The following is an 18,873-nucleotide window of genomic DNA, read 5'->3' as shown; positions in this document are numbered from 1 at the left end:
ACAGCTAAATGATCGAGCTAGAACAAAGGAGGCCCCTTCTCTCAAGGGGTTCCCCTCCCAGACCCCCAGATCCCAGGAAAAGAGTTAAGCATACAAAGCTCCTCTCTATGCAATTTGAATAAACATTCTCAGTCCCCAGATTGCTAAAACTGTTGCTCGCTGGAATCTAAATTACGTGGCTGCTCCTGACTAAACTAACCTAACGCGCGTTTCAGCGACTTAATGCGCCTTCGTCAGAGGTATAGTGTCCGCCAGTCCCTCGTGCGGCTCTTTTATACAGGTATACCGGGTCGGAAAACAGTGGGTGTATCCAAACTGTTCGCGCCGAAAAATCCCGTTCGAGTAAGTGCCGCCCCCTTGTGAACGTCACCGGATGATTGACAGGAGTTCTAAGGACCTCCCAGGTGCACTATCGACTAAACATTCAATTGGTATTGAACAAAGTAACGATCTGTGTCCATATTTGATCAAATGGATCAGGCTAAAGTTAGTCTGTATCCATTCTTAGTCTAACAGATCCAGCTAATTATCCTCTTTACACAGACTTAATGATTAGGGGAGCTAGTCCTTGATCTGTACTCATATGTCAGTGGTGAAAGAGTATATGTATACATATATTTACAAGTGTGGTACATAAATAACAAATGAATTATTTACACGATCTAAGTCCTTATTTAAAGGGGCAGGACCTAAAGATCTATGCATACATGTCTAAATATATGTATGTAGGAGTAATTTAAGGATCCATGTTATGCTTGTCTAAGAGCTATAAATCTAAGTCCTGGTTACTTAAAGGGACAGGACTTGAAAAAGACCTACTGTATATACATATCTATGTATGTATATGTATATATAAATGTACAGAAGGTCAATTTGTTCCTTAGCATTATTTCCTTAAATATTTGACCACTTGTGCACTTATGTGATTAGGGGGGCCGAGGGACGTAAAAAAACAAATTTAAACACACAAATAACAAAAGTATTTACACAAATTATTATATATATATATACAGTTTTGAGTAGTTTTGCATTACTACTGATGTTGAATATTGTCTACTGTGGAACTCATTTTAATTTTCAATGAAGGGCGTAAATGTAAACCCTTCATTCAATCCGTTAGGGGCCAGTGTATTGAATTTGTAAATCCAATAGCATTCTCTTTTGAGAAGAGTACGGTCCAGGTCGCCACCTCTGCGCCCCAACTGGACCTTCTCGATACCCGCAAACTTGATCCCTCGTGTGTCACCCTGGTGTTCATTTCTAACATGTCTAGAGACTGGGGTATCTCGGAAATTCCTGACTGAATGTATGTGTTCCATAACTCGCCTCTTGAAGGGGCGAATAGTTTTCCCCACATATCTGAGGCCACACACACATATCAGTAGGTATATAATCCCCTTCGTATTACAATTGAAAAATTGTTTAATCTGACATGTTGATTGGTCGATCAAGTCTGGGAGAACTTTAGAATCTTTTGACATGTATTGGCAGGCCACACACCTGCCACATTGGTAAGTTCCCTGTACTGAAAGCCAGTTTGTGTTGCCCCTTTTGGTGGATAAATGGCTCGGGACCAACACTTCCTTCAGATTTTTGCCTCTTCGTGCAGTGAGGGAGACAAAAGGAGTCACCACTCCCTTAAGTTGGGGGTCTTGGGAAATCAGAGGCCAGAATCTACCTAGTATTCGTTTGGTCTGGTCCCATCCAGAGTCAAACGTAGCCACACAGCGAATAGGTTCTTGCTTTGTTGGTGCTACCTTATCTTGTAGGAGATCTTCTCTATCACTTAACAGTGCCCTTTGATACGCTTTTTTGAGGCAGCGATTGGGATATCCCCTCTCTTTGAACCTAGCTCTGAGGAGTTTGGCTTGGTTGATAAATTCATCCATAGTTGAACAATTCCTCCTCAGGCGTAGGTACTGACCAACCGGGATGCCTTTTTTCAAAGTTATCGGGTGGTGACTTTCCCATCTCAGCATCGTATTTGTTGAGGTGGCCTTTCTAAACAGAGTGGTGTCAACTCTTGACTCTTTAGAGATATTAACGGTACAATCTAGGAAATTAAGTGTAGATCCACCAATTTCCATTGTGAGTTTTAAATTCAGCTCATTGGTGTTCAGTTTCTCTACAAATGACCTAAAGGAGTCCTCCGTGCCCGTCCAGACAAAGAGGACATCATCCATATACCTCTTCCAGAGGAAGATGTGTCTTGTGAACTCTGCATTGATCTCAGAGAAAACCACATTCTCTTCCCACCACCCCAGGTGCAGGTTAGCATATGATGGAGCACAAGACGTGCCCATAGCTGTACCCTGCACCTGGTGGTAGAGTTGACCATTAAAGAGAAAGAAGTTGTGGGTTAGCACAAAACTCAGCAATTCTATTACGAATCGCGTGTGGCGCTCATGTCTCAGTCCCCGTGTATCTAGGTAGCATTTAGTGTGTGCCAGTCCCAAGGTGTGGGGGATTGATGAATATAGGGCCTCTACATCGAGGCTACATAGGAGTGCACCTCTGGGTAGACTGAGAGACGTTAGGCACTTTAATGTGTCCTTTGTATCTCTCAAGTAGGAGGGTAGTTTTTCCACAAATGGTCTAAGTATTTTATCAAGATAAAGACTAGCCCTACTTGTTAGATTGTTTGACCCTGACACAATTGGTCTAGCTGTTAATTGAGTGTAATTTTTGTGCACCTTGGGTAGGCAGTAGAACGTGGACACAACCGGATTTTTAATATAAATGTAGGCATGTTCTCTCCTACCCAATATGCCTTCATCAAATGCTGAGTCCAAGACACACTTAAGATCTGACAGAAATTTGATGGAGGGATCAGAACTCAATGTACGGTAAGTAGTATCATCCTTGAGTATGTTGTTTGCGAGCTGTATATAATGTGCTCTGTTTAAAACAACAATGTTCCCCCCTTTGTCTGCCGGTTTGATGATGATGTCCTCGTTGTCCTGCAGGACACGGAGGGCACGCCACTCATCTCTTGAAAGGTTACTGTGAGGTCGAGGTTCTAGGGAGTCTGTTTTGAGTTTTTCTACCATTTTGCATACTGATTCCACAAACATATCTATGTTTTTGAAGTCCTTGATGTTTGGTGTAAATTTGCTTCTAGGGCATAAGTCTGTGTAGGGGTATGGGGAGGTGTCGTCATTGTCTTCCAACAGAGATACAAGGTCATTCAGGCATTGAAATTCTCTGACACTAAAGCCCAATTCTCGGGCTCTTTTTTCATTGATGGTAAGAAAGTATTTATGTAAGGCCAGACGTCTGCCAAACAAATGGATATCCTTTATCCAATCAAACTTGTTGAAAGGGGGTACCGGGACAAACGATAAACCCTTTCTCAAGACCTGATACTGTGGGTCAGTAAGTATAGTGTCAGAGAGATTGAGGACCTTTGTGTTGGTGTCTAGAATCTTTTCCGTGCCCTCCCCCTGTATCTTGTCTGTCTGTATTGTGATGGCATCTCCCCCTCTCGGGGGCTCTGCCCTAAAAAAGTAACCCCTTTCTTCAGAATACCTTTTGATTGTTCGTTCGTACGGGATACAGAGGCTGTGTTAGTGTCCTCATTGTCTGTATCCGAGGTCTCGTACTCAGATGTGGTATTTTGGTCAGATTCCACATGTGTAACCTTTCTAAATTTCCTATATACACGTTCATTTTTATAATCCTGGTGGTCCCTTAGGAATTTCCTATGTTTCCGATTTTTAATAGAATCCCTATATTTATTCAAATTCTGTTGAAGACTGGCTTCCTGAGTGTTAAAGTTAGGGTCTTCTTTAAACTGTTGTGTGGCTTCCACTGCCTCATTTACTTTATCATTAACTTCTGTAAGTTTTTTATTTTCGAATCTGCATATTATATCCATAAAGGTTCGGGAACAAAGGTTTGCCGCCTCTTCCCATTCTTTAAGGAGGGTGGCGTCGTTTATATTGGTATTAGGCATAATTTGTACCCTGAGACCCCTTGGTATCATCGATTTATTAAGGTAATTTTGAAGGGATGAAATTTCCCACCCCATTCTAATCTGTTGTTTACAGAAATTCGATAGTTGTCTAAATTTTGATTCTATGTTCATATCTGTAGATAGAAATGCACATTCTTTGTCTGAGAATACTTTTGGTAGGACTATATATATATTATAGATTATGGTCCACACCCTCAGTTATTTTTGTGGCTCTCCCCAGTATTATTTTATACTTTTTTCCTACCTTTTTTTCATCTTTCTATTTTGTTGGTATTTGCACATATATACTTTATTTTAATGAATAACAATAAACGTTAAGTTTTATAGTGAAGCATTACCGAAGGGAGGGGTCTCCTATTGGGTCGACTTAGTGTGGGGATGAGGAGGTTCCTCTTATCCACCTAGGTCTACCTTTCTGTAAATATTATTTTGCTTACAAGACAAACATACCAAATTCTAAAATCGCTCCACATTAAAAGTTTATTTTACTCCTTGTGCTTTGTGACCTGTAACTACCAAAAAAAAACCTTAACATCCCAGACACATTATATATTCTGTAAATCAGAACAACTAAATAAATTTATTTTTAATTACTTTCTTTAACCTGCACTAACTAGGCACACATTATTATTGCAAAAACTGTACAAAAAACACATTGCTATTTTTTTTGCATTTTTCTGTATTTTTTTTTATAATAAATAAGCATATATATATATATATATATATATATATATATATATATATATATATATATACACCGTATAAGCCGACCCGAATATAAGCTGAGGCCCCTAATTTTACCCCAAAAAACTGGGAAAACGTATTGACTCGAGTATAAGACTAGGGTGGGAAATGCAGCAGCTACTGGTAAATTTCTAAATAAAATGAGATCCTAAAAAATATATATTAATTGAATATTTATTTACAGTGTGTGTATAATGAATGCAGTGTGTGTATAATGAATGCAGCGTGTGCGTATGAGTGCAGCGTGTGCGTATGTGTGCAGTGTGTGTGTGTGTGTGTGTATGAGTGCAGTGTGTGTGTGTGTGTGTGTGTATGAGTGCAGTGTGTGTGTGTGTATGAATGCAGTGTGTGTGTGTGTATGAATGCAGTGTGTGTGTGTGTATGAATGCAGTGTGTGTATAATGAATGCAGCATGTGTGTATGAGTGCAGTGTGTATGTGTGTATGTGTGTATGAATGCAGTGTGTGTGTATGAGTGCAGTGTGTGTGTATGAGTGCAGTGTGTGTATAATGAATGCAGCATGTGCGTATGAGTACAGTGTGTATGTGTGTATGAGTGCAGTGTGTATGAATGCAGTGTGTGTGTGTGTATGAATGCAGTGTGTGTGTATGAGTGCAGTGTGTGTGTATGAGTGCAGTGTGTGTGTATGAGTGCAGAGTGTGTGTAATAGTGCAGTGTGTGTAATAGTGCAGTGTGTGTGTATGAGTGCAGTGTGTGTATGAGTGCAGTGTGTGTGTATTAGTGCAGTGTGTGTGTATGAATGCAGTGTGTGTGTATGAATGCAGTGTGTGTATGAATGCAGTGTGTGTGTGTGTATGAGTGCAGTGTGTGTATGAGTGCAGTGTGTGTATGAGTGCAGTGTGTGTGTGCAGTGTGTATATATGAATGCAGTGTGTGTGTATGAATGCAGTGTGTGTGTGTGTATGTGTGTGTTGCAGAGCTTTGGTGGGGGTGGGCAATGTTATTATTATTTTTTAAATTATATTCATATTTTTTTTATTATAATTTCTTCTTATTATTATTTATTTAATATAATTATTATTTTTATTTTATTATTATTATATTTTTTTTATTTTTTTTTTCGTCCCCCCTCCCTGCTTGATATATGGCAGGGAGGGGGGCTCTCCTTCCCTGGTGGTCCAGTGGCATTGGCAGTTCAGTGGGGGGGAGGAGGGGGGCTGGCAGAGATGTTACTTACCTTTCCTGCAGCTCCTGTCAGCTCTCTCCTCCTCCGCGCCGTCCAGTCAGCTCTTCTGTCAGCTCCCACAGAGATTTACAGTGGGAGCTGACCGAGGTGCTGAATGGACGGCGCGGAGGAGGAGAGAGCTGACAGGAGCTGCAGGAAAGGTAAGTAACCGCTCTGCAGCCCCCACAGCCCCTGTCTGTATTATGGCAATGCAAATTGCCATAATACAGACTATTGACTCGAGTATAAGCAGAGTTGGGGTTTTTCAGCACAAAAAATGTGCTGAAAAACTCGGCTTATACTCGAGTATATACGGTATATATATATGTTACATCCAATTAAAGCCCTTTATGTCCTTTAAAAACCAGTATGTAATATGTGTCGGTGCAATAAACGAGAGAGATGCAAATTGCAGTTGAACGCATACAGCAAGAAAATGCAAAAATTGCTTGTGTCATTAAGTGTAAGACAAGCTTCTGAAGCTGTGTCCTTAAGGGGTTAATGTAGTTGTTCTAGTGTGTATCGTCAATCCCTGCAGTGCCTTTTTAGATAGAAGGCAGTGTTTACATTACTGCCTAGTAACACCTCTAATGGCCGTCACTCAGACAGCCACTAGAGGTGCTTCCTGGGTCAGTGCTGCACAATGTGCAACACTAACATTCAGCATCTCCATGCTCCAGGCGCTGAACGCTTCCAATAGAAATGCATTGATTCAAGTAATGTGTAAAGTGTAAAGTGGCAGTGTTGTAAAGGTAAGTTTTATACCTTTTTAATGGGGTCAAGGGAGGGCCGACCACCTAAACTATATTTTTTTAAACTATAGAGTCAGATATGTATTCCTGACACTATATTGTTCCTTTAATGCGTTAAATGTTTTAAAATATAATACACAGAGTTTATATATTCAAGACAGAAGTCAAATAAATTGTAAATAAGCATTTTGAAAACTGGCTTTGTCGAACATTGTACTAGCACCTTTGTCAGATAAAACAAATACAATTTTTTAGCCTGTTGTATATCCTAGCACCTTGATGGAACCGCTGCAGGAGTCTTCAGTGTTATAAATAAACCAGACAGCTAAAAGGAAGTTAGTGGCTTGTTTATGAAAGCCAGTTTTATTTTGAAAAGGCAAAAGACAAATATCTAGTTATTGTATAGCTTGCGACCACAGGCCTCACCCTCAGATAAGATCTCAATCATAATTCGCTAGTGATTTGGGAAGTTATTTTATTTGTGAACCTCCTAGTTGACACTTAGGACCATCTCTTGCTTGCAAGATACTAAACCTTTTGACTTTTGTCACCATGGCTAATGAAACTACATCCACACAAATTTTGATAGGCATCTACATCGGGGTTGAGACGGTGATTGGCATGGTTGCTGTTTTTGGAAATGCTCTTGTGATCTGGGCAGTGAAGCTAAACCCAGCTCTTCAAGACACAACATTTTACTTCATTGTTTCCCTGGCACTGGCTGACCTGGCAGTAGGAGTTTTGGTTATGCCATTGGCCATTGTACTAAGTCTGGAAATAATATTACATTTCCATGTCTGCTTATTAATGTGTTGCCTAATCATCATACTAACTAATGCATCCATATTATCATTGCTGGCTATTGCTGTTGACAGATACTTGAGAATGAAGATACCAATCAGGTAAGATAAACACATGAATTGAATAAAATGAAAGCAAAAAAATCATAGCACATATACAACTGAACTTTTTAAAATGAAATATAGAAATATTTATTTTGTCCATGTAAACCCTTTCTTAGTAGACTAGAGAAAGCATGCAAGTATCAGTATTCTATCAATTTGCAATAATTATCCTTAAAATGCGTAAACAAACGATTATACAGAATAGATATTAGACAAAGCCAATTACATCAAAACAACATTCTAAATGTAACCAAGGCAACATTTACTAAGGAATGCTTTGATAGATAATTAATTAAATTCTTTAATTAGAAATAATTAGAAATACAAGTTGAATTTCTAGTTGAAAATACTACGCTGAGTAATAGATCATTAGTTTGAATAATCTCAAGGCGGTTTGTTCCCACAGGGTGATGTTAAAACTCTTTTTTTAGACCCTTGTTATTCTTCATCCTCCACCTATCACATGCCCTCTCTTTGTATTATTTCACCCATAGCTTACCATTAGTCAGATTTGTTGTCATAATTTACTTCTCTATTGTCAAACCATTCAACAATTTTTATAAGCAATGCACCTGGCTCTTTATTTGCACCCTCGTGTCCCATATTTTAATCCCATGTCCTATTAACTCCTTCATTTGCAATCATTCAATGCTCTATTGATTAAAACCTGCAACTGTATGTCATACTTAAACACTTGGGTCCAGTGTGGTAGAGATGGAACCCTTTTGCAGGGAAGGGGGAAACGTGTGTGTCACTAGTTGCTCTTATCTCCTGGAATGGTAATTCTGCCAATAGGTGAGTGGTTGGACTGGGACTAACACAACTCAAAAATTAGAATTAAAATAAAAGACTTCAGGGTTCCAAACCGGAGTCAGGAAATAATTTAAATAATTGAGTATAAGTATTTAGGTTTGGTCTTATTACAGTCAGGGCAGGTGGTAAAAGAATTGTATATAGTGACACAGGCAAGCGCAGAATCTGTTATAAGCTCAAGAAGGACAGGATATAGGAATACTGGGATGGGTTTAAGGGCTGACAAATAACAGCCTGTGATCAGTTTCGCCAGAATAAACAAGCACTGTCTGTCTGGAGCTTGCCCTGGTGATTCATTATTAATCTCTGGTAAAATGGGGTATGGTTTAATCACCTAGATAGCACAGTGTAAGATGTAGGCTGACACATCCATTTGTGAGATTGACATTTACATTGCAACTGTGAGTATCCTGTAGACTTGTGGACAGCGTAAAAACCGATTCACCAATATTTTTATTTTTTTTTTATAATTCGGCTGATATTCATCCATTTGGAGGTTCAACTTGTCTGAATATCATACATGCAAATACAAATGTTATCTATATATTTTCAAGTTCACAGTAAGGTGCATTTTTGCTCCATTTGGTTTATAGTTCAAGTGAGAAAACGAGAAGGAGCATTAAAAACATCTATATTTACATATTGTATATGTAAACAAACATACATTGTAGAAATATAGGCTATTTTTACTGGCCTTCCCTTGTGTGCATGCGTCCAGATGTGTTCATGTGTCAGTGTGTTTATATGCGTATCTCTGTGTTAATGTGTATGTAAATCTCTGTAAGTATGTATGTGCATACATCCCGAAAATCAAACACAACATGCAAGCACACCCATGCAAACACAAATATTACATACAAACACACCCCTACGTTCCAACTTTAAAATTATATACAAACACACCCCTTCACTTAAACACCAATACTACACACAAATGTACAACACTACATCTAATCACACCCCTGCATGCAAGTGCAAACATTACATACAAACACACCCCTGTATTCAGGCTCGGCGTGTCCATAAGGCGGCACAAGCATCCACCTTAAGGTGCACCGGCCCAGGGTGCAATAGATTACAGTGACTGGCAGGAGGGAAGCACACAGCGCTCAGTGTGATGGAGCCGGGCGGAGCAGATAGTGATACAGGAGCTTTAGTTTCCTGTACCCGGCCGGACTCATAGGAAGTGCTCACTGAGTGCTCTCCTTGAAGTTGGTAATTATAATTTTATCCATGCCCTGTTATTGTTTATAGATATTCTCTATTCACATTGTTTCTTTGTATATAAAGCATTGGGAGTGACCATGGGACAGAGGCTAGCCTGCACTAACTTACACTGTGTACTCCACCCATCCATATATATTCTTTGGCCCTGATTAAAGTACTCACTGTTGGGGAGTTCTAAAGAGAGAGGTCAGTCCAAGGTAATAATACGAAGTAAAATGGAACATCCACATATCAAAATCCCTAATAGCTCTAAGGGGTAAATAAAATATGTGGATTTTATATTTCTGGTTGTTCCTGTTTCTATTAACTTTATTCACTAATGTCGAAATGGCCCTGCACCAAATGGGGCAAAAACATCCGGCTGCATACGTGGCCATTCGGCCTGCAAAATCCAGACATTGTTTGTGCTAATTAGCGATGTACTGAATTAGCATTTCAGGCCCTTTAACTGGACAGAACACTGCTGGACGGCTGATATCCACTTTAAAATAAGTAATGAGGGGGCGGGGCCGGACCGCCGAGCTGGACGGTTGCAAGAGAGAGCTGCTCCTGAACTAAACTACTAAATTACACGACTAAACCATGTTTTTCCAGCTAAAAATAGACCGGAATCAATGGTGCCCTGAACAAAAGGACCACTGTATCCAGGGAGAGGCTGGCTCACCGAGCTGCAGTCCCCTGGAGGAGAAATTCTCGTTACCTCAACTGAGGCCTTCTCCGGCGGTGAGTGGGGCGGACGGCCGCTGCCCCACTATCCTGCTACACAGTACCCAGCCAGCGGTGCACATCGAAGCAGACCCGGCCCTGTTCCCCCCCCTGTGGGCCGGTGGGGGTTATCCCGGCCCTCACCCTGTGGCCTTGATCAGGACACTACAACCGAGACCGGGGGGCCTGGCCGCTGCATCCAAAATGTCGGACGCCATGTGCGCGGAGGACAAAGGGACGACCGGCCCTCTCAGGCGGCTTACGAAAGACACCGCGGCTCCCACCTCCCGACCTTGCCATACGGAGGAGCGGGAAGACCCTCACTTACCCCCGCAGCCACTGTCACCAACAAGGTCAACGGCTACACCGGGGAGACGGAAATATACCGCACATCGCACATCCCCGCCTGGAAACACTGAGCCCACTGCCCAGCAGAACAATCCGACAAGGAAACCGTCCAACCACTTACATCCCTCCCAGCCTGCAACCAATTGATCCAACCCGCAGACAACCCATGCGGGCGACACCAAACTCCTTACTATGACGGGAGTCAACCCACAGAGGGGAAAAAGGGGCATCAACACCACACCACAGCTGCAATCCGTGGACACCCAGAGAGAACTCCACAGCACAGCCAGGACGGCTCATATAATGGACACTCACTCCCAGCTACCCATGCAGAATAAAGCAGGTATCGGTTAGCGATGCGACTACCCTGGCACAAGAGAACCCCGAGACTTCCATGTCGATGGCCCTACTCACTGAGACTGTATGAGCAACCAGGGTGATAACCTAATCAAAGCGACTTAACTCTATTAAAGCGACATACTCAGACCTAGCATGAATACCACGTTATAATCTAACTGTCTTAATCTGTTTATAGGGATAGTGTTGTAAGCATGAATGTTTAAAAACGGCAGACCTGACCACATACAGCAATATACTGTCTCTGGAAATGCTTTCCTAGTCGTGTTATTTTCATGTTATTTTCATGTTAAAAAAAAAAAATGTGCTGTTTAACCTGCCACACCGTGAAATGCTATGAAAACGCTTGCAGCAGCTGTCGTGGCTCTGCCCGCTTACTGTTACTTTATGCACAAATAAAATAAAGAATTGAAAAAAAAAAAAAAGTAATGAGGAGTTGAAAGATCACTATCCAACCTCTGCCCCGGCCCATCGATAGCAGGTGAGGGCTATTAAATAAAACAAATGGTGTGGTTTCCTTATTTCCTCACCTGCCCACACCCATGGTAGGGGGGGAGGTTCTATGATAATATTCAAAGGGAGGATCTAGTGTTCCCCTCCCTGCCCCCACCCAATTCTCTAGAGACTTGGCTGTCACAGCATTCTGGTTGGCTTACTAGTGCTCTTACTGATATTACATAGTCAGGGAAATTTTACCACCCTATTTAATAGCTGCCTTTATAAGGGTTTTCCTCGCTATGAAAAGTGAATGATAATTTGCAAATGTGATGCATTCGGTTCCTGAATTTTGTGATAACCAATGGTTTATAAATCCTTTGAATCCAATAATTTGCATAGGATTCAAATGCGATACTACCAATTTTAATACGGACACTAAATCCATCCAGGTAATTGCTTATAATTCTGTTGGAAGGACCAAAATTTCACCGAAATTGGCTATAGAAATCTGTGAGTTGCCAATGCGGTCGGAATTAGGTCATTTTAGGGAACAACCCTGTTAGTGGCTCCCCAACCATCAATCATCTTTATTTCCATCAATCATCTCTTTTTTTTGAGCTATGGACTAGTCAGGTCTCCTAGGAGACCCAACATGCAGGATGTAATAGAAAAACATATACCGGACCTTAGCGTGGCCGGGCTTTACGTTTGACAGAAAGAGAATGTCAAGACCAAGCCGGGGTCAAGTAATACAGAAATCATGAGAACAAGTATACTAGTCGAGATAAGATAAGAGATAGCCAGATAAGAGAGCAGTCGAGGTACGAGAGCCGAGTCAAGAACAGGAGAATGGAGAGTAGTCAGATAGTCGAGCTCAACATACCAAAAAAGAACAATTATGAAAGAAGCGCTATTGGGAACCAACAAGAACCACAACAAGGCAAAGTCCTACGTGAGAACCTGCCTTATAGGTTGGCTCTTTAAATTGGAAGCCACGCCCCCAAAATGTTCGAATTCGGACATTTTGGCGGGCCATGACGTCATCGGCGGCATGACGTTGGCAAGTACTCGACGTCATGACGTCATTAGCGACATGACGTAGGTGCGCGTGTTGCATCATAAAAGGGGGCGGAGTCACAGCAGCCAGCATGGGAACTGCTAGAGTGGAGTCTGGGAGCAGGAATGCTGTCCAAAAGGTGAGTGAGCATGACAGGACTGCATGGACTGAATACAGAATTATGAAACAAACAAGCATGCGTGTCCATTTTTCTCTTCATTTGTATATAATTAACATTAATACAGTGGCATACTAAGGGGGGTGGGAGGGGGTGGTCTGTCCCGGGTGTCCCTCACTAGCACGAGCACTGCCCAATCAGAGCGTTGCCGCGGGTTACCACGGCAACGCTCTGATTGTGTCTTGCGAGATCCATGGTCTGCAGCTCTGCACACTGCGGAGCTGCAGACCGGGGTCGGCGATGGGCGCAGGAGGGGCATTGCAGTCTGCCCCGGCATCCCCCTAAAATATGCTAACCTGGCACCATAGTACTTTATGCACCAACATCTGTGCATTAAGCACAATTTGTTATCGCACTTAAAAAAAATTACCCTCTAATACAGTATTATATTAGGCCCTATTCTGTTTTAATTAAAGGTTATGTAACTGACCACATATTCTGTTGCAGTTAGTTAGGAGTTCTCTTTTGAAGTTTGTTATATTTTACTTTTTTTCTTTGTTTATTGTATTCTATTTTTCAACTTTTTATTTTAAGTTTATGCATACTGGTTTTAATGATCTAAATCTTTCCTTCTTTTTACCATTAGCTACTGTGACAGCAACAAAAAGCAGTTTAATTTGAAAATTAAAAAACATTTTAAGATACATTTTCATTTAATATCAACTTGATTTGTGGACAATTCATGAACTAAAACTACTGTAATTTGTGCAGGTACAGAACTTTGATCACCAAACAAAGAAGTTACATATGTATCCTACTCTCCTGGAGTCTGTCCATCTTCGGTGCACTGGTTCCCATGTTTGGCTGGAACAACAGGTTGAATCTTGGAGAAGAAGAGAGGAATACTTTAAGATGTAGTTTCTCAAAAGTCATGAGTTTGAATTTTCTGGTTTACTTCTGTTTTTTTGGGTGGGTTGTAATTCCATTAATTTTTATGGTGGCTTTGTACATAGAACTTCTATTTAGTTCGAAAGCAGATCAAACAATACACATGTAATTTCCTGACAAAACGGGTTTTCTATAGTAAAGAGTATAAGACTGCCAGTTTACTGGCCTTTGTAATGGGTCTGTTTGCTCTCTGCTGGTTGCCAATATCTATTTTAAATTGCATAAATAATTTCCATCCCAGTGTCGTACAATCTCATGCATTCCAAGCAGCTCTCTTGTCATCCATTGTCTTGTCCCACCTTAATTCTGCTCTGAATCCATTTGTCTATGCTTTCAAGATAAAGAAGTTCAAGCACACATTCATAAACATCATTAACAAACACATTCTCCACAGGACTGAAGTAGTCGAGAATTCAAGCACAGAACAATCACTGGAAAACATAACCAAAGCATAGGAAAGAATGGACTTTCAATAAAAACCTGCCTAGCTTACAAGGCAAGGAGAACCTCATAGACAAGTGTACGATACTGATGTAGATTAATTTAGAAATAAACAAATATGTTTAAATGTCTATCTGTTCCTGTCCAAATCTGAGATGATTAAATTGCGTATACGCAGAAGTAAGTTCACACTGACACATGGAGTTCAGGTTAAAAGCACTTCAGAAAATTTAATGGCATCTAGTTGGAAAATGGTTATGCAGACCCTTTTAAAGGCAAAATGACATCATCATTGAATATCAGATAATAACAAATAAACATCATTAATTGGATTAAATGTTATGTGACTATATCAGTGTCCACCCATCAATATTATTAATTGGCTCAGGGATTTGAGTGACTAGCTAGGTGTCCTCCCACCGGGAGGTGGTATTGTTCTGGACACGGGTGTGGACAGAAGGCTCAGGCGCCATCTTTCCCAGCATGAGGTTTACTCGGTGGAAAGGGGGGCTTGAGCGTCATTTTACACAGTCAGTGATGTCAATCTTGTGGTCAGGTGCAAGGTTCTTTTATGAATAGAACATTTCATTAGTACAGTGTTCTCATGGCCTTGGCTCTGGCCTTGGTTATACTTTGTTGCATGTTACAGGAGATTCAATAATTCCGGAGTCAGCTATGTCTTTATAGAAAATACAGTCTCTGTTCATTGTATTAAAGGTTGCTGGGAAATTCTGTCATGTAATGTAGTTTAAGATGGAGGATCTGTCAGGTAATGATGACAAAATGGAGGGTCTGTCACAGTGTAAGGTTAAAATGGAGTTAGTACAATAATTCAATACAAGTTCAATAAAGATTTTTAATAATTCTACATCAGTCCCCCCTATGAAATGTTAAATTCTAAAAGATAAACTTTATTGGTTAGTTTCAGAAGACAGGTTAGACCAAAGGCACAAAACCCTATGAAGTAACGATTCTTAAAGTCTTCTTAGTTCTTCAGAGGGACATCATAAAATAGACAAGCTTACATTACCATATGGACCTGTGTTATCTGGAGTATAGGCACAACAAGTCATGGTGACAGGTAAATGTTATTGGTTGCAATAGATATAATAAATGCAAATCAAAATATTATTATTAGCAGTGACGGTTGGGAAAATGGGCTCAAACTTTCCCTTTAGAGGGGTGCTCCTCTTTGTGTTCTGAAGCATGAATGTGGTGTGTCTAGAGTACCTTGTCATGTATTATGTGTATGGACATAATAACCTTGGCTAGGGCACATTTGCTTATGCATTGTAGTATTAAACCTGTCCCACGCTACATCAGCGTAGGTGGACTCGGATCATTTAGTCAATATTAATATCACCACAAACTCAGGATGGGCAAATAATCCTGAGGAAGCTTGGTGTTTGGATCTCTTTAGCTTCACGAGGTCTCCTTTTGGGGTCCTCGGCTTTCCATCGATGGCAGGTGGTCAGGCATTATTATGGCCATCAAACACCTACTTGTTGGTATCTTTTTATTTTTATTTTATATATTTTTTTTTTAACAAGTCATTTTTCTTTAGAGTCAAAAGTGTGTCAAAATCAACAAATGTTACTTCTCATGTTGCAGAGAGAGAGAGAGTCTTGAATCTGGAACAATGAATCCACTGAGTGATCTCTGCAACTTTCACAATGCACTATTGGGTATATGGTCTTGGTTGTCACATTGATGACCGGCTAGGCTTCTGGCCATCCTGACAAAATGTCTATTATAACTAGTGCATATTTGACCCAGTAGCTCTTTGTCACCTGGATTCTTGAAAGGGATAGTGAGAGTTAGCTAGGTGCTTAGGATTCTCCTCCTCTTCTGCCTGAGCTGTCCTTGGCACAAATAACACAGGATCGGCAGTGACTGATGATTAGAGGAGTAATTCTAGGTGCTTTAGAGTATTTAGAGATCAAAGAGTTCATGAGGGTCTTGGATAGGTATAAAGTTCCATGGGCTCACTGCCCAGTACATGTTTTTGGGTAAACAGAGCTTGAGAGTGTTGGAGTACAGCCCATCTTCAAGGGTTGCCCCTTTCTGTTTTTCCAGCTTTGTATTTCTTCAGGGTCAGCAGCTGCTTGTCATTCTTTCAGAAGCTTGAGATCTGTAGGTAGGATCTACATGGTGAGTATAGAAGTTTCTTTAGCGGACACCATTTTGTCCACTTCCCTTGGTGCACTTGTGGCTTGGTTGGCAGCTTGGTCAGCTGAGTGGTGCTTCTTATCTTCCAGATTGATCCAAAATAATGTGCTGCACCCAGGGCATATCTTGAGTCAGTGTAGATATTGGCATGTCTTCCTTCAGGCATTTTGTATGCCACTGAGAAGGCTGTCAATTCAGCGTCTTGAGCAGATGTGGGTGAGGAAAGTGAAGATGCTTGACGTACCTGATCTTCTGTAGCAACAGCAAATCCAGTATGGTACCTTTCCTCTTTATCCGCAAACAGAGTGGAGTCAGGATCTGGTAAAGCTACTGCATGCTCTGTTGAAAGGTGTCTTGTTTCTTCTTTCATCTGTTCAAAGCAACCATGAGGAGCAGTAGAAGAGGTTTCCTCACCTATTTCTGTGTGAGATTGGGGGGTATTTGTCTTTCTATTTACAGTTCTCTTGCTGACCCCCCTCTGTAGAGAGTTGTAAATTGATTGTTCATGTTTCATGTGTTCCTTTCATGAGATTTCTGGGGGCTTAGTGAAGAAAAAAACATGAGGGACAACCACCTCCCTTACAGGTGTCTTACTTCCATGGGAATCTGGTCAGGACCGCACTATTTCCTTGAGAGTGCCCAAAACAGTTCTTTCATGTCTGAATAAATTTTCGTTAGTGTGGTATTCCTCCCTGGGAAGTGGCGGAAGAGTGGCCAGAGCAACTTGTCTTCAAAATATAATGTTGTCAGGTAGAGGCAGAGTTGTCTATGAGCGGAGGAAATTGGTAAGGAATAAGAAGGGAGGAAGCATATAAAGGATATAGATATGGTGGTGGGGAGATGGAAGAATGAGTAGTGGATAGAGTGAGAGGGGAAGAAGGTGGAGTAGGAGGAGGAGAAGGTGGAGTAGAGGGAGGAGTAGGAGGAGGAGAAGGAGGAATAGAGGAGAAGTAGGAGGAGAGAGGAGAAGGTGGAGTAGAAGGAGAAAGTGGAGTAGAGGGAGGAGTAGGAGGAGGAGAAGGAGAAATAGAGGGAGGAGTAGGAAGAGGAGGGAGGAGTAAGAGCAGGAGGAAGGAGTAGGAGGAGTAGAGGAGAAGTAGGAGGAAAGAGGAGAAGGTGGAGTAGAGGGAGGAGTAGGAGGAGGAGTAGAGGAGAAGTAGGAGGAGAGAGGAGAAGGTGGAGTAGAGGGAGGAGTAGGAGGAGAAAGTGGAGTAGAGGGAGGAGTAGGAGGAGGAGAAGAGGAGAAGTAGGAGGAGAGAGGAGAAGGTGGAGTAGAGGGAGGAGTAGTAGGAGAAAGTGGGGGACTGTAGATGAAGGGGAGGGATCGGTGGAAGGAGTAAGCGGGGGTGGGCAGGTAAGGGAGCAGACAGGTGATGTAGCAATGGAGGATACATCAGAAATCAAGACTAGGTAGAAATGCAATGGAGGCTGCGAATAGCCCATGTACAACAACTATTAACTGGCCCTATGCTTTCCCTAGAGAAAAATAATAAAAGGCTAACATGCTCATCTTGTCTCCACAAGCCTCGAACGTTTCACTCCGTGGGTGTCCCGCAGCGGCTAGCCCACCACATCTCCCACACCAGACTTGTGCCCATGGAGACAGACGCTATCCCTGACTCTCGTTCTTTATTTTATTAATTTATATCTAACATCTCAAAATGTAATTCCTACTTATATCACAAATATACATTATCACAATTTTATGTCTCGCAAACGGGGTAAAATTTATTCTACTCTTCACTGATAATGTATTTTTAAAACATACAAAATAGACAGATAACATTGTCTTCTGCAAAATAAATGGAAAAGATAATGGAGATTTTGTTAAGCTTATAATTGGCTATACATTAATTCACATTTCCTGTTCTCCAGTTTCTGGCTGTTAATGACAATGTACAATGTAATAGAGCAGCAGAAAATGCTAGCAGAATGCTTGGTTGCATAGGGAGAGGTATTAGCAGTAGGAAGAGGGAAATGCTCATGCCATTGTACAGAACACTGGTGAGACCTCACTTAGAGTACTGGATACGGTACTGGAGACCATATCTTCAGAAGGATATGGATACCTTAGAGAGAGTTCAAAGAAGGGCTACTAAACTGGTTCATGGATTGCAGGGTAAAATTCACCAGGAAAGGTTAAAGGATCTTAACAGGTATAGCTTGGTGAAAAGACGAGACAGGGGAAATATGATAAAAGCATTTTAAATACATAAAGGGAAACAACACAGTAAAAGTGGAGACTATATGTAAAAGAAGGAAAACTACCATAACAAGAGGACATAGTCTCAAAAATAGAGGGACAAAGGTTTAGAAATAATATCAGGAAGTATTACATTACTGAGAGGGTAGTGGATGCATGGAATAGCCTTCCAACTGGAGTGGTAGAGGTTAACTCAGTAGAAGTGTTTAAGCATGCGTGGGATAGGCATAAGGCTAAGCACTTGCTGCTAGTAACAGATCTAGAATTAATACACTATAATGCCCAAAGTCTCAATTCCTATGCATATGCAATAAAAAAAAATATCTGGGCTTACAACAAAAATTATGTTAGTCAGTCTTTAAACTTGGCTTATTCATTTGTTAATAGTTATGCTTATAATGTTAACTGGTTCCTTTTCAATTAGATCAAAACATTTTGAAACCAATCCTTAATTGTATTACCATTTGTTCAAGAAATCTTTGTTTA

The 18,873-nt window shown here is 41.0% G+C and overlaps 1 pseudogene; it reads left to right on the top strand.

The window, feature by feature from the left end:
* Positions 1-7,210: 7,210 nt before the first annotated feature.
* LOC134599707 (adenosine receptor A3-like) lies at positions 7,211-14,029 on the top strand (annotated as a pseudogene).
* Positions 14,030-18,873: the final 4,844 nt, after the last annotated feature.

Source organism: Pelobates fuscus, chromosome 1, assembly GCF_036172605.1.
Source record: "Pelobates fuscus isolate aPelFus1 chromosome 1, aPelFus1.pri, whole genome shotgun sequence".
Taxonomy (NCBI): domain Eukaryota; kingdom Metazoa; phylum Chordata; class Amphibia; order Anura; family Pelobatidae; genus Pelobates; species Pelobates fuscus.
This window is presented reverse-complemented; position numbering and strand designations above follow the sequence as displayed.